Here is a 15,850-nt window from a genome sequence, read left to right as displayed (position 1 = left end):
CTACGCTAATATTGGTTCGATTAACTGGTAGGCTAATTATTTAATATGTCTAGGCCTACAACGCGATATTGGGTAATTTTAGATGTCTACGGTACTTACAGTTTTTTTCACGCTGATTCCAAAAATGCAATCAGTTGTTGTCGGTAAGTGACCATACAATTATATCAAGCTTCACTTTCGTTGTAAAAATATTAAAATATTAAATATTAAAATGTATTAGGCCTAAATGTAATGTAATAATTTATGTAACATATTAAGTAATTTCAGTCTAAATTACTAAAATATACACAGTTTCTTTATTTATGAACCGATTTTATTCATTTTTGTTTTGTTGGATTTGTCATAATAAATACTAAAACTTTTGTCTCTTACAAAATTTTGATTTAAACTTAGGTACCGGTTTTCATAAAATTTGGCATTAAAAAATTCAAACGGCCGCCATTTTGAAATTTGGAAAGTTAAAATAATAATTTTTTTTATAAATGTTACTTACTATAGTGTAAACAATTTTGCCAAGTTTCGTAAACATATCTCAAAGGGATTTTGAAATAATAAATATTTTCCCCAAAAAACAAAATGGCGGATTACGGCTAAACTAAGCCGAAATCCAAAAAAATTTATTCTTCATTATTGACTTATTTTTGCATGTAGAATTAGGTCCTGTATAGCCCATCACACTTTTTTGTGACACCCTGTATATTGATCTTATAATGAGTTACATTTAAACGAAAAATACGCGCAAACTCGCGAACGCCATGTTTTGTTGCGCAATCGTAAAAGATGAGTCATTAGAAAAATAAATAGCAGACGTAATTTTTGTCTCTGACAAAAGCAAGTGGTACCACTGCAACAAGCATGAAGTAGGCTAATCTTTTATTCTGTATAAAGTATAACGTCATAATACATTCCAACAGCTGATCGATGAACAATTTTTGTAAATAGCCTATTTTTACAAAAGTGTTTAAGATCTCTGACAATATCACCTGTTTCACCAGCTAACGCTGGATCTGTGAAATGTTTTGTGATAATAAAGTAATATTTCATTTCATTTCATTTACGTATTGTTCATGTGGCGGATCGACATAAAATGTCGATTTCTAAATCGCATACCTATATATACAATGTGAAAAGTACAAAAACGTTGTTTTATAGACGCTCTTGTAGACGAAGGACAGTAGAATTCAATGTTGTTAGGCTGGTGACACAAATTGAAGCTTTTGATTTTTCAAAGCTAAAGGAACAGAACACTTGTCATCGTAACCTAAAATGGCGGCGTCGTCGTGAGTTTTTGTCCGATAACAAAGACGAAGTGTGGGTTTTATCCCTAATTTTACAGTGTAATGTTCGTTTTAGTTTATTATTTTGTATTAGGCGAAATATTTATGCATTTTTACACCAATTTTACACAATTTCACATTTCAAGAATGTTGGATTCACTACATCGATGTGAAAATTCACAAGGAATATGCACTCGACATATAATTTACTGTCTCACTCAAAGATAACCAAAACTGGCACGCACGGAGAGCACCATGTCTTTGGTTTGCCGATAGCCAACCAGCAACTAGCCTACAACGAAAATTAAAATCACTTCATCCAACAAATACATATTGATAGGTATCCACATATTTCACCAGGAATCACTCCGTATTCTACATAATTTCTGAACGTGATTTTTCGACACAATCAGAATGAAAATTAATCACAAATTTGAGCTACGTCCTCCTTTGTCACTACTTCACTTTGAACTAACAACATGGAGTCATGGAGACAGTTCTAAACAAACAACTAACAAAGAAACCACCAGCCAATTAGATTACTGCACGAAAGAAACCATCAGCCAATCAGAAATCTGCACAATTACATCATCTGTTGATCTCAGGGGCGCCGGTAGAAACTTGTACAGGGGGGGGGGGGGGCGGCAGACATTGACCTACCGGGGGGTCAGGGTGGTATGGAATACCCCCCTGCGCAGAGGGGGGTCCCGGGAAAATTTTGATATTTTAGTATTCAAAACTCACGATTTCGGCCAAATTCGTTCTTAAATCTTTCTTGTTGAAGATAAATTCTCTGTCCCTATTTTCTCATATTTTTGCGATAGGCCTATCATAAATATTTTGTGATACTATTTCTGAAGAAAAAATGTATTACGTAGGCCTAAATGTAAAATATAAAGACAATGCAGCAATGAATGCGGAAGAAGTCAGCAACACACGATCGGGAAGCGTCGTCGTAGCAACCACTGCATTTTCATCGACCAGGTGGTGGCCGGCGGCGCTACGCTTCCCGCTACAACTTGGATCCGAGAAAAAGTAATACCGTACAGGGAAAGGCCACTCTTTTTCAGAATACGAAATACCTTTAAGATCATATACACATTACTTCATAAATACAAATTAACTTACCTTTATATATATTTTGTAATCAGTTTGAATGTTATATGTTTTAATGTTTCTTTTTTTTAACAACTAGCTGTTTGCCCGTTCTACGTACGGGAATCTTGTGGTAAGTTAAAACCATATATTCAGAACAGGAGTTGGTTTGCAAATTTAGTGTGCATTTTTCCAGATATGATGGCAAAACTATAATTGTTTTGTAAACCTTCTCAAATACAATATCTGACAGTTTCAAAGCCAAAACGAATGCTTCGCAATTAAATGTCACCCGATCATGTTAGTCCATACCTTTGATATCTAATGATGAAAGGAATTGCTTTACAGTATAGATCTAAGAGGCATAGCCCTAAGGTAGGCCTGTAATTGAAAGTTACTTTTCACACTGGTTAAAAGTAGTTAAAACACTACCTCAACCTCACTACTGCACACTTTATTCGGGTTGAAATTTCTATTAACAATGGTGCTCTCGTCTTTTCCACGAAAAATAAGGACATTAATGTGTTACCAATAATAGACATACACACACAAATACAGAATTGAGTCCACACAGCATTTTTTTGGAGTCCAGACAGAAAACGCTAAAAATTATACAGTAAGACATCAATTAAATTTAATAAGCAATAAGGTGCAGTATTTATAAATAAATAGTGAAAATAGTGATGTGTTTGTATGTAAAATTCTTACTGCTACCAACGTTTACATTTGAGAAAATAACTGTAGTACTTACGACTAATTCAAACTGTCCTTCTTATCAAACTGTATTATAGGTGTTAATCTGTTTGCAAATATATAAATAAATACACAGGCCACAAAACATGTAACATGTAACGTTAACAACGTAAAGCTTTGAAAAATCACTATGGTTTGCTAAAAAAAACTTTCACTTGATGTGGTGCAGTACCGAAGTTATTAATCTCCTTTGGTTTTAGCCTAATTTTTTTTTTTTTAGTTTTCGAAAATCAAAGTTATTTCCCATTAAATAGCATTATTTGTAAGCAGCTTTTAATGTTAACATATTAATGACAGTTTGAAGAAACTGCCTTTATCCAAACAAAGGTTTCTTATTCAAAAGATTACGCAATCTCTAAACAATAATCGGTACATATATCTAGCAAACATTCGGAGGAAATGTGAAGAAAAACGCACAAATCTGGGGTTTTGTACGTTTTTAGTTTTATTTCCTAAGAAGAAAAGTACCGATATCGTTGTCGAAATTTAAGTAAGTAGAAACCAAAAGTGATACATTGGAAAAGCGAGTTTAGCTACATCTGTTAAGTTAAACCTCTGTTACAGTACGATCACAGCGAAATCAGAAAGATCTTCCAAGATCGCAGCAACATCCACGATCACCCACTGACTGCAGTTGTGATTTTTTACTTTGCACTTAACACAACTGTCCTTGAAGCGCCGTTAATGAGTGGAAACCTTTGTAAGCTACGATATTGGTGACGATGATTAAAAAAATGTAAGTTTCCTTGCACTAATACAACACTGATTCACGGTATTTTCCCCGGTTATCAAAACTCAAGAACAATCGTTGCACTTGCGATTAATTAAAGCTGATAAGTAAGGCACAAAATTTTTAATCTCACTTGGTTTGGATGTGCTGACAAAACTTGATCGGAAATGGTTGCGGTATTTGTAAACAACTTTGAATGTAAACATATCAGTGACAGCTAGAAGTGAGAACTAATCCAAACAGCTGATCGTTATTTCATAAAATGTAATAGTAAACATTGGAAGACAATTTGAAAAAATCGATCAAAATTGGGTTTTTGGTGGTTTGTTATTTTGTTTTCAAAGAAGCGAGGCCATGTTTTTTTTATAGCCAAAGACACTCTCACCAATCCAGTAAATACAGAAAAATGATTAGAACCTTGATCGGTACTCTAGTTTTCTAGGAGTAGGCCGCGTATAATGACATTTTGGCGTTACAGACGGAGTCACAGAATGGACAGACAGACATACAGACAGAAATTGAGATAAGACTCGTTTCGGCTTTCTTAGGCTATGAAACGTAAAAATAACAAAAAACTGCATGATTCTAAGCATTGTACAGACAAAACTGTAATTTTATTTATATAGACAATATTAGTGCGGGCTAATTGGTTTATCTATAAATTAACTCAGCTTAAACTGAAAAAGTAATCTTTAACTTAAAAACATGGTTTGTTTATTATTCACTCTATAAATTTCTGTTGACACATTTTAATAATTTAATTTGTACAATGGATCAACTTCAGTTTTTTGTTAAGAATATTTGAGATATACAGTAAGGTTAGTATTCATCAAAAGAAATAACAGTTACCTGAAGGATCTTTCAACGGTGCATGTTGTTGGTGGAAAGCATATCACAATTTGTATTGCTCTGCTAACACTTGGCAAAAATACTGGGTGGTTGTGGGTGATGAGGTCTGCTAAACAGATGTTGCTTAAAATCTCAACGGAACCGCTGTCTGCAACGTCTTTTGCACAGAGGTTGTACCACAAAAGACCTTCAATCTTAAAATTGTCTAGAACATGGCTGTAAGTGACAAGAATGTCGTTCAGAGAGTTTTCAAATTCTGTCCTCGTCATCGCCTTCATCTTTAAGGGGTGGAGGTTAAACAACTCAAACGAAGTCTGGTTCTTTTTTGAGAATCTTTCACTTAGGGCTCGGGTGAGGTAATCAAAATAAGGTATCTAGGCCTATATATATAACTAGCTGAACCTGGCGGACGTTGTCTTGCCTTTGACTATTTATAATCCCGAGGGCTTTGCCCCGTTTAACTTCTTAATTTTCAAGATGATCTCGTTCGCATGGCTCAATCACGTCCTGGTTGAAGTTCGTTCGCTACGCTCACTGACCTTTAGGTTGGAGCTCGTTCGCTACGCTCACTCACCTTTAGGTTGGAGCTCGTTCGCTGCGCTCACTTGCCTTCAGGTTAGCTCGTTCGCTACGCTAACTCGCCTCCAGGTTGAAGTTCGTTCGCTACGCTCACTCACCTTTTCGTTGCAAATTAGCTGTTGTCATAAATGTAAAATAAATAATAGTGCTGCACCCTGTTGGTAATCCTTGTAACTTTAATGCTATTGAACATCATAGGACAGAACCAACTTGTTTAATTGAAACAGCTGTTAAGATTCATTAATTCCATTTCTCATAAGGTTAACATGGGAAACTCCAGAGCCACTGGGGCGGAGCCGATTGGACGGATCACGAAATTTATGGTGTATAAACCTATTCCATGACATTCTACACGTATGTACCAAGTTTCGTGGCAATCGGTTCAGCGGTGTCTGAGTTTATCACTGCCAAACAAACAAATATACAGGGTGAGTTTTAATTGTCCCCCCCCCCAACCTTTTTCTATATTTTTTAAATATCAATCCCAGACCACTTCCAAACATTGTTGGGTAGTAAGTACTTCATTTTGACAAGGTGATCATTTCCGGCCGCCATTTTGGATCCGCCATATTGGATGCAAAATATTTTTTTCAAATGTAAAGGTGGGGTTGTGACCCATGATTTCCAACTAGATTTTTGCCCTGATTACAATGCCACAAACCGTTTTTAAAAATCTTGATTCATTCTAAAGTTATGAGGGATTTTTAAAACTTTATTTTTAGCCCATTTTAACATTGTGCATGTACAAACTAAGACCATAATCTCAAAATAGTGCTAGATAAAGTTAAGTATACACTACCAGTCATTGTCGACCTATTTTCAGTTGGTTATGACTTATGAATTTTTTTCGGCCGCCATCTTGGATCCGCCATTTTGAAATGTGATAAATTATTTTAAATATGAAGGGGGTGTTGTGACCCATCAATTCGAACTACTTTTTTAAGCTAAACTCGATGCCGCAATTCACTTTTTGTTATCAAGTTTTATTTATGAAATATTGCAATATTTTTGTTAGAAATGTCAATATTTCAAAATCAAAATATGAAAATGAAAAACGGATCATGGAATTGAGTTTAGCTTAAAAAAGTAGTTCGAAATGATAGGTCACAACATCCCCTTCATATTTAAAATAATTTATCACATTTCAAAATGGCGGATCCAAGATGGCGGCCGAAAAAAATTCATCAGTCATAACCAAGTGAAAATAGGTCGACAATAACTGGTAGTGTATACTTATCTTTATCTAGCACTATTTTGAGATTATGGTCTTAGTTTGTACATGCACAATGTTAAAATGGGCTAAAAATAAAGTTTTAAAAATCCCTCATAACTTTGGAATGAATCAAGATTTTTAAAAACGGTTTGTGGCATTGTAATCAGGGTAAAAATCTAGTTGGAAATCATGGGTCACAACCCCACCTTTACATTTGAAAAAAATATTTTGCATCCAATATGGCGGATCCAAGATGGCGGCCGGAAATGACCACCTTGTCAAAATGAAGTACTTACTACCCAACAATGTTTGGAAGTGGTCTGGGATTGATATTTGAAAAAATGTAGAAAAAAGTTGGGGGGGGGACAATTAAAACTCACCCTGTATATTCAAACATCCTCTTTTATACTTATAGATACGTGAAGCTGTTTTTTGTTAACACAACTCCTCCGTTATTTGTTGACCAATCTCAACGTTTAAGGTGTCAAAAGATTCGTCTCAATGTGTAGTTTTGCAATATGGTTTTAGAATTTAAATTAAATTCCTACTCTTAACACTTTTAACCCTGGGTGCAAAATGCCCTTAGTATGGGCGTTACTGGGCAAATTTAGGGTATTATTTAAAATTTGTAGCTTGGTAAAAAAAACTTTTTTCTGGTAAATAATATATCAAATGAGCTTTATATATATAGGTTAAAGAGAAAAGAATAAGCTTTTAAATGACACATATTTTATTACATTACCGTAGGCTATAAATTACAGGGTTTCAGTTTGAAATAATAAAAAAAATTGAGAAAAACAAAAATTGCAACCGCAAGTACTAATCTAATTAAAAAATTATTTAATATTTACTTGAGCATAATTATGGCATTTATATCATGTGAAATTGAAGAGAACAACATGCGCTTTCAGGAAATATATACATGTATATAGTTATAGTTATATTGCTTACCTTATATATATTATAAGACAAGAAATTGGAATGTCGTTGTCGTATCAGTTCCCTATCACATCTAGCCTAGGCTTTACTATAGTCTGCTTTGGTATGATACAGTCTAAAACATTCAGGCACACACAATGGTGTTTGGAACTCTGGACACCACCAAGAAGTTTCTTTTCTTCCTGATTTTCCTGTAGAAACTTTGCTTTTTTCCGTAGAAACTTTGTTTTTTTCCGAACACACTTTGCAAATTCTTGTAGGATTTTTTTTCTTGTCCGTAGAGGGGATTTTGTCAGGGAAATGACGTCCAATAAGTCAATTAGATTTTGTGGCTCTTGCAGTTTCCTCTTCTTGTAATAAAGTCCCTGCTTTTTCGCTCAATGATTTTCCAATAGCTATTATAAATTTTTCAAGGTGACAGAGGGGTCTCAGGTTTGCAGGTCTGGTTTTTCGATATAAGATAAATGCGTTGACAATTGACATCATAAACAAGTGGAAGAACATTTTTTTCCACCATTTCATCTGTTTCCTCTTGAAAGGGTAATAGGAAATATACTGGTCATTTCTGTCCACACCTGTTTTTTTATTGTTGTAATCCAAAATCAGATCTGGTTTGTGTTTTTGCAACATCCCTTGTTTTGTACGCACCACAACTTCTGATGTAGTTATTTTATGAGCTGTTGATAGAGCTAAGACATCTCTAGTATCTTTCCATTTTATGCAGAGTAAATGGTTTCTTCTCATGAAAACAGTTTCATTTTTTTTTGTAGCTTTTTAGTTGTGACAGTCTTGGGCAACTCGGTCCTATTGCTCATGCAGGTACCGACTGCTTTAGTATTTTTCTCCCAGAGAAAGTCAAAAAGCTTTGGTGAAGAGTAAAATCTATCATTATAAATAGTATGTCCTTTATTGAGGTAATCTGCCAACAATCTCTCCAACAACTGTATATCTGGAGTCAGACTTACCAGTGTAGGCTTCAAATTTTAGAACATATCCTGTAGATGCATCACACAAAACATATAATTTCATCCCGTACTTGTCAGGTTTACTTTTATTATAAACTCTAAACCGAACTCTACCCCTGAATCCGCAAGTTCCTTCATCTATGATCAAATCTTTGTACGGTGAAAAACACATTGGGAAAGAAGTCAGCAAAAGATCTATATATGGTCTTAGTTTATGTAACGGATCGTGGCCTGGAGTGTTGAATGGGATGTATGTTGAATTATCGTTGATGTGAAAATTTGCCAAAATTGCTAGGAACCTATCCTTGGACATAACTGATGGAGCATACATAGATTTTATAAAATTGTCTGTTGACCAGTAGTCACTAAGCTTAGGTTTTTTCACGACACACATGTGCAATACAATCGAGAAAAAATGGTAAATTTCATAAAGCTTTACGGTTGTCCATTTTGACCAGACTTAGTTATAGACTTAGTCTTATCTTCTTAGTTTATCAGTTATAGATTTAGCATATTTATTTGTCTCTGACTTCAAGGATTTGATAAAAAATTCAGGAAAAAATATGGAAAACACATCAAATGGAATTGAGTTTTCATCAATAGCAGCCGTAACACCAACGCCTAACTCGTCAAATGCTGGTAGTGGTGGTGGGTTGTCCTCCAACCTCCATCCAAGTTCCTCATCAGTGGGTTTTTTTCTTCTTTTTTCCTGGTTGAGCCTGCTCCGGTTCAGGTTCAAAGTTTTCATTGGGCACAGGTAAATTTTCATTATCCGGTAAGTTTTCATTTGGCAATACACATCGATATCTTTTGGTTTTACGATTAGAATTAGTACTATTTGACTGGCGTTTTACTTGGTTGGTTACTATAGGCCTAAGATAACCTAAACAAGAAGTAGCTGAAGGCTGTAAGACATTATCTTCACGATCACTAGGCAGAAAATCAGGATCTTTGTCAACATCGTCGAAATCAGGATTACACAGTTCGTCATCCGAAGAAACTATCGAACAATTAGGCCTAAGTAATTTTCTGTTTTTGCAGATTTTATGATTAGGCAGATTAGGTGGTTGTTCATGACTAATTTCAAGAGGGTAGGCCTAAATGGTATACCATCTGTAGGCCTAGTAGTGCCTAGAACTGTTTCCGGTTCATCACAATTTTCTTCATCTGAGTAAATTGTAGGGTTATATTTACATCTAATTGGGCTAAGTTTCTAATTTCATCTTCTTCAACTACTGCAATTCATTCATTTTGACAGTCATCATTTTCATCAACCATGTATGTAACTGCACTAACCTCATTTTGAAAAGCATCTAAATTACTTACAACAAACTCACCTTCCGAACCAGAATCATAAATAGGATCATTCAAGTTTTCATTTAGTGATATTGTAGTAGAACTAGGTCCTGAACATAAGTCATTATTTTCACTAAAAGATTGATTTTCTTCATCACTATGGTCTGATTCTGACAAGAGTTCTCAAATATGGCTCAACGTTTTTTTATCAAATATATCGCTCATATTTTACACTAAACACAACAAAAATTATCCATAACAAGGTTTTGTTCATAACAAGAACTATTACGCAATCATAATACTTGTGAAAAACAGAAAACATTCACTTTATTGAACACATAAACAATTTTAGACAAAGACAGCCATTAGCGCAGACAACAGTAACAAAGCGTCGTCGTCGTCCTCATAAAGTAATACGATGCAAGGCTGCAGACAGCTGGATTTTTTTTTGTGTTACCAAACAGCTGGTTTTTTTTTTGAGGTTGTGGGGTATTACAATCAAAGCCAGAAGACCAAGGAATGGTTACGTAATAACAAAAATAGCAAATGTGACGTCATTACGTTGCTATGGAATTTAATATTGAAGCCCGACCTATACTCGGGGTTAGTTCAGTCATAGGCCAACCAGTATGTTTTATCTATGGTTCAGTGTGTCTTACGTCATGCCCCGACCTATAGGCCTACTCAGGCTTAGGGTTCAATGTGTTAAGGGCGTGAGACCCTCTCAAAGGTAGGGTTTTCTCCATAAGAAATACATAGAACAAATTTAAAAACAAAAAACAGCTGTTTATAAAAAGAAACTCATTAGCTTTTTGGGAGTAAATATTAATGTTTGTAATATTGAGTAGGTTAAGACCAAGCTAAACAGTTAATCAGTTTTGTTGGAAGAACAGAAAATGCCTCAAGTTCAAAGAAGAAATATTGAAAACGGGAGTAGGAGACAATTAATAATAAGATATCTTAATGAGGAGAGTAGAAATAGAGAGGCCTGGTCTAAAAGACCCAGATACACATTCACTTAGTGAGATGAATAATATTTGACAGTTCTGCTATACATAGATGGTTCTGCTATGCAACTCACTTTGAAAGTGAAAAAATATACGAAGCACATAGTGTTGTCACAGTGGTAAAGTAAACTCGCCTAATGTCAGATCAAATGAATGCATGCAAGAAATGTTTACTTCTGACACTGACAGATCAAGATATTTCAAAACATTTAGTAGAAACTATAATAATGCCTGGACTATGATAAGTTCAAGTAGTAAGATTATACTAAATCTTGGTGGACCTTTTGTTTTTATTGTAAATTTTTGTATTACTTGCTCTACTTCAATTAAGAAAAAAACACAAATGAATTGTTTACTTCTAGGTTATGTTGCCAGTTCCTCGGAAAAACTTATACAAGGTTTTTTGACTGAATTTACCAACACAATCCAGACATTTCAAGTCAAAAATAAGAAGTTTCAACAACTCATTTGCTATTGAAAGTTTTAGTGGCAATATAAGACCTAACATAAGTGAAGGAATTAGTGTTTATATATTCAACGATCAAGTTTTTACGGTCAAGTTTATTTTTATGATTTAGAAGAGGCAAATAATACGCTGTTCAAAAAGAGAATGTGAAAAATGCTATCCAAATCGTATAGCTACAAGAGTTATCCAACCTATTTTGACAAATGAATCCATACTTTCAAAACTTTGGGACAGGTATTTAGAGAAACTCCACTGAACAACGTGACACTGACAGACAACACGTTAACATACGTTAACCAACTTTCAATGGCGTTGCTGCTTTAGTCTATTCAAAGCAGATTATGGCAGTCCAGTTGGCAACCCAGAGTTTGTGGGTAAAAAATGGAGCACATGATATGGTTGATATCACCTCATTTTTCAGGATTCTCCACGGAGAAAATTTGTTTGATTAGAAGGATGTCTCAAATAAAAGAAATAAAATGACCCAACTTAAATTACTAAACACAGGTATATTAGTAAGGCAACAGTGTTCTTCAATTCTCAATGCTGGAAAAACTTTGTTGCAACATGTTAACTCGAATTGAGGCAGATCGTTTAGCACTCATTCTGTTGGTAATGTTCATATGTTAAATAACATATGTTCTTTAATTGTATTGTTTTTGTTGTTTATTTATGTTTAGATTCTGTTTTGTCTTGAATTGTGATGAAGCCAGTTTTATGATATTAAAGTACAATATTAAATTAGTTTTATGAAAACTGTGTTACTTTATATAAGTAAAGTTATCAACATGTCAGGTATGCAACTTTGAGAATATGAATAATATACAACCTCCTGAACCATTTGATTTTACTGAAAAACGTGATGCAACAGAAAACTGGAAGTTATTCAAATGCCAATGGAAGAATTATGTTACTTTGGCAGAAGCTTTCAGTTCAAAGTCAACAAACTTGTCGAATAAGAAGATTCGGCTTGCGCTATTCCTTTCAGTAATAGGAGGTAAGGCTGTAAGATTAATAAACAAGCTATGCAATGAACCATCTGATGTGGATGAAATTATCTCAAGACTTGATGAATATTTTCAGGAAGCAAAGAATGTTACTTACGAACGATACAATTTCAATAGTGCCAAACAAGATGCTCAAGAATCTTGCAAGGAGTACATTAACCGACTTCATGAACTTGTTGGTAAATGTGATTTTGAAGCCTTGGTTAATCTTTCAAAAAAGGAGATTGAGGAGCAGCTGATATGCGATCGTTTGGTCGCTAGGATTGCTAATGTTCGGTTACGGAAACGGTTATTGACTAAATCAGATTTGAGCTTAAACAAAGCCACACAGTTGTGTATTGCTGATGAGCACTCGGAGAGCTTAGCATTGAAAATTAATTCTAGGAACACAGAAGAAGATTTAGAGGAGAATAAAGACAATAGTTTTAGAGTTAAAAAAGACACTAACATGCGGACTTGCAAATTTTGTGGCAAGAATCATATTTGGGGTGCCAAGAACTGTGCTGCATAGCCTATGGAAAAGTCTGTAGTAAGTGTAAACAAAAGAATCATTTTGCAAATGTGTGCAAGCAAAATATACGCAAGGTTTGTCATGTTGAAGCGGCTAGTAGACCCAAGGATGACACATCCGCATATGAAGATCGTTCGAACTCGGATGATGACATATACCATGTCAAAGAAGAAATACCAAAGAAACACTTATTCATTGATCTCCCACTCTGCATGAAAGACAGTGAACATTTTATCAAATGCCAACTAGACAGTGGATCATCATGCAACGTCATTGGCTACGAGACGCTAAAGAAGTTAGTGGGAATCCCAAGATTGAAGGAGAGCAGTACAAGACTTACTTTCTATGGCGGTGAATCTCAGTTTTCCCTTGGAAAAGTCCAGTTGAATGTTAAGTGAAAAAATAAGAAACACAAATTGATTTTTGAGGTCATCGAGACACCTCACAATCCACTACTTGGTGCGCAAGATTGTATTAACCTTGGTTTGATTTCATTTGATGAATTGGTCTATCAAATCCAAAGTTGTAAAGTCTCAGAGAAAATGCTATCTTCTTTTCCAGATATTGGAAATGGTTAGGGTGTTTTGAAGGACACTGTGAATTTAAGCTAGATACATCAGTACGTCCGATTGTCGTTCCTCCACGGCGATATCCTGTGGCTCTAAAGAAAGAGATACAAGATGAAATAAAACGTTTGGAAAATCTGCAAGTGATAAAAAAAGTGACAGAGCCTACCGATTGGGTTAGTGCCATGGTAGTTTGAAGAAACCAAACAAATTATGAATATGCATTGATCCTCATCAACTCAATAAAGCAATAAAACGCCCGAACTACCAAGCACTGACTATCGAAGAGATTGCTCCCCAGTTGAGTAAAGCCAAAATATTCAGCAAACTAGATCTCAAAGACGGATTTTGGCATGTCAAATTGACAGAAGATTCTAGTAAATTAACAACATTTTGGACACCGTATGGAAGATACCGATGGTTAAGGCTACCTTTTGGTATATGTTCCGCTCCAGAAGAGTTCCAGCGGCGTGTGAATGAACAGTTTGAAGATCTGGAAGGGGTCATAGTAATAGCAGATGATGTTGTTGTGTTTAGCAGTGGAGATACTGAAGAAGAAGCTCGCATTGACCATAACAATAATTTAAAATAACTACTTCAAAGGGCTCATGAGAAAAATATTAAGTTTAACTTATCAAAATGTATGATTGGTATGAAGGAAATTAAATATATGGGTCATGTAGTCAGTGCAGATGGATTGAAGCCTGATCCCGAAAAGATTTCAACAATAAGAAATATGAAAGCACCACAAAACAAAGAAGAACTGCAAAAATTTCTAGGATTCGTGAATTATTTGGGAAAATTTGTTCCTAAACTCTCAGATGTATCAGCACCATTACGATTACTGTTAAAGGAAGGTAATTTGTGGATATGGGAAAAAACTCATGATGAAACATTTAAAAAGCTAGTCCATTTGGTAACATCATCTCCAACCTTAAAATACTTTGACATAGAAAAGCCAGCAACTGTGCAGTGTGATGCTAGCCAGCCAGTGGCATACATTTCCAGGACTCTTAGTAAGGCAGAATCGTCATATGCACGAATTGAAAAAGAATGCTTGGCAGTAGTTTATGCTCTTGAACGATTTGAACAGTACTTGTTTGGAAAACATGATATAACAGTTGAAACTGATCATAAACCATTAGAGACCATTTTCAAAAAACCATTGAATTCGGCCCCAAAGCGGTTGCAGCGAATGCTTCTCAGACTGCAAAGATTTAATTTCAATATAATATATAGACCAGGAAGAACAATGTTCATCGCAGACTTTTTGTCTCGAACACCCATTACAGGAGATAAATCACATGAAGATAAAAGTATTCAATTCTTTTCAACAGACAGTCTAAAGTGTTTTGAACACTTCAGTTCAAGAATGTACTTAAACGTGACAGACGAAAGACTAGACCAGATTAAGAATATCAACAAATCAGATCCAACTATGAAAAGACTAATTAACATGATTTACAATGGGTGGCCTATAAGTAGCAAGCAACTATCCGAGGATCTCAGACAATATTGGCCATTTCGTGATGAACTAAGTGTAGAGGATGGGATCGTTCTCAAAGGAGAAAGAATTGTGATTCCAGTTTCATTACGAAAAGAATTAATTCAAATAATACATTCCTCTCATCAGGGATCAGATGCATGTATCAGACGTGCACGAGATGTGTTTTTCTGGCCCTGTTTGAGTAGAGACATCAAAAATGATATAAGTTCCTGCAAGATATGCAAATTGTATGCACCAGACCAACGAAGAGAACCTTTGATACTTGAGAAAACTCCGGAGAGACCCTGGCAAAAAGTAGCCATTGATTTTGCCCAGGAAGGTTCGATTCACTATTTGATTGTCTGTGACTATTTTTCGTCATTTTTTGAAGTGAAAAAGGTAACAAAATGCACAAGTCACATTTTGATAACATTTTGCAAAGAACTGTTTGCAAGGTATGGAATACCAGAGATGGTTGTTTCAGACAGTGGAACGCCCCTCATGGCTCAAAGTTTTCTTGATTTTGCTAAAAATTGGAATTTTAAGATAGTTCTATCCCCACCGTACCATCACCAAGCAAACGGTAAAGCAGAGTCGGCAGTAAAAGTTTTCAAGAATCTTTTGAAGAAGTCGCGTCAAGATGGAGTGGACTTCCAACAAGCGTTATTAGAACTTAGGAACACCCCATTGCAAGGAATTGGCTTTAGCCCCGCTCAACTCCTCATGAACCGAAGAACACAGAGCAAACTGCCAATAAATAAGAGCTTACTGAAGCCACAAGTTCCACAAAATGTTCAGAATCTATGGGAACGTAAAAAGAGACAGTACAAAAGTCAGTATGACCATGGAACCACAGAGCTGCCTCCATTATCGATTGGCCAAAGCGTGTGGTTAAAGAAACAACCCCAACTGAAGAATGCGACATGGCTTGAGGGTAAAGTTGTTCAAAACGAAGGGAGAAGAAAGTACATTGTGCGCGAGGAAGGAAAAGACTACATTCGAAATAGACAATTTTTAAGAACTTAAAAACATTTTGGAAAAAGGAAGATGTTGGTAATGTTCATATGTTAAATAACATATGTTCTTTAATTGTATTGTTTTTGTTGTTTAT

General features: G+C 35.3%; 1 protein-coding gene across 2 annotated transcripts in view; it reads left to right on the top strand.

The window, feature by feature from the left end:
* The window catches only part of LOC129000456 (docking protein 2), a 53,617-nt gene that overhangs the window by 622 nt on the left and 37,145 nt on the right, over window positions 1–15,850 (top strand). The gene's annotated exons all lie outside the window — the stretch shown is intronic.

The sequence above is a fragment of the Macrosteles quadrilineatus genome, unplaced genomic scaffold (assembly GCF_028750875.1).
Source record: "Macrosteles quadrilineatus isolate MER2022 unplaced genomic scaffold, UCM_ALF_1.0 Scaffold_1__1_contigs__length_201487025, whole genome shotgun sequence".
NCBI lineage: Eukaryota > Metazoa > Arthropoda > Insecta > Hemiptera > Cicadellidae > Macrosteles > Macrosteles quadrilineatus.
The sequence above is the reverse complement of the archived record's forward strand: the minus strand, read 5'-3'. Positions and strand labels throughout refer to the sequence as shown.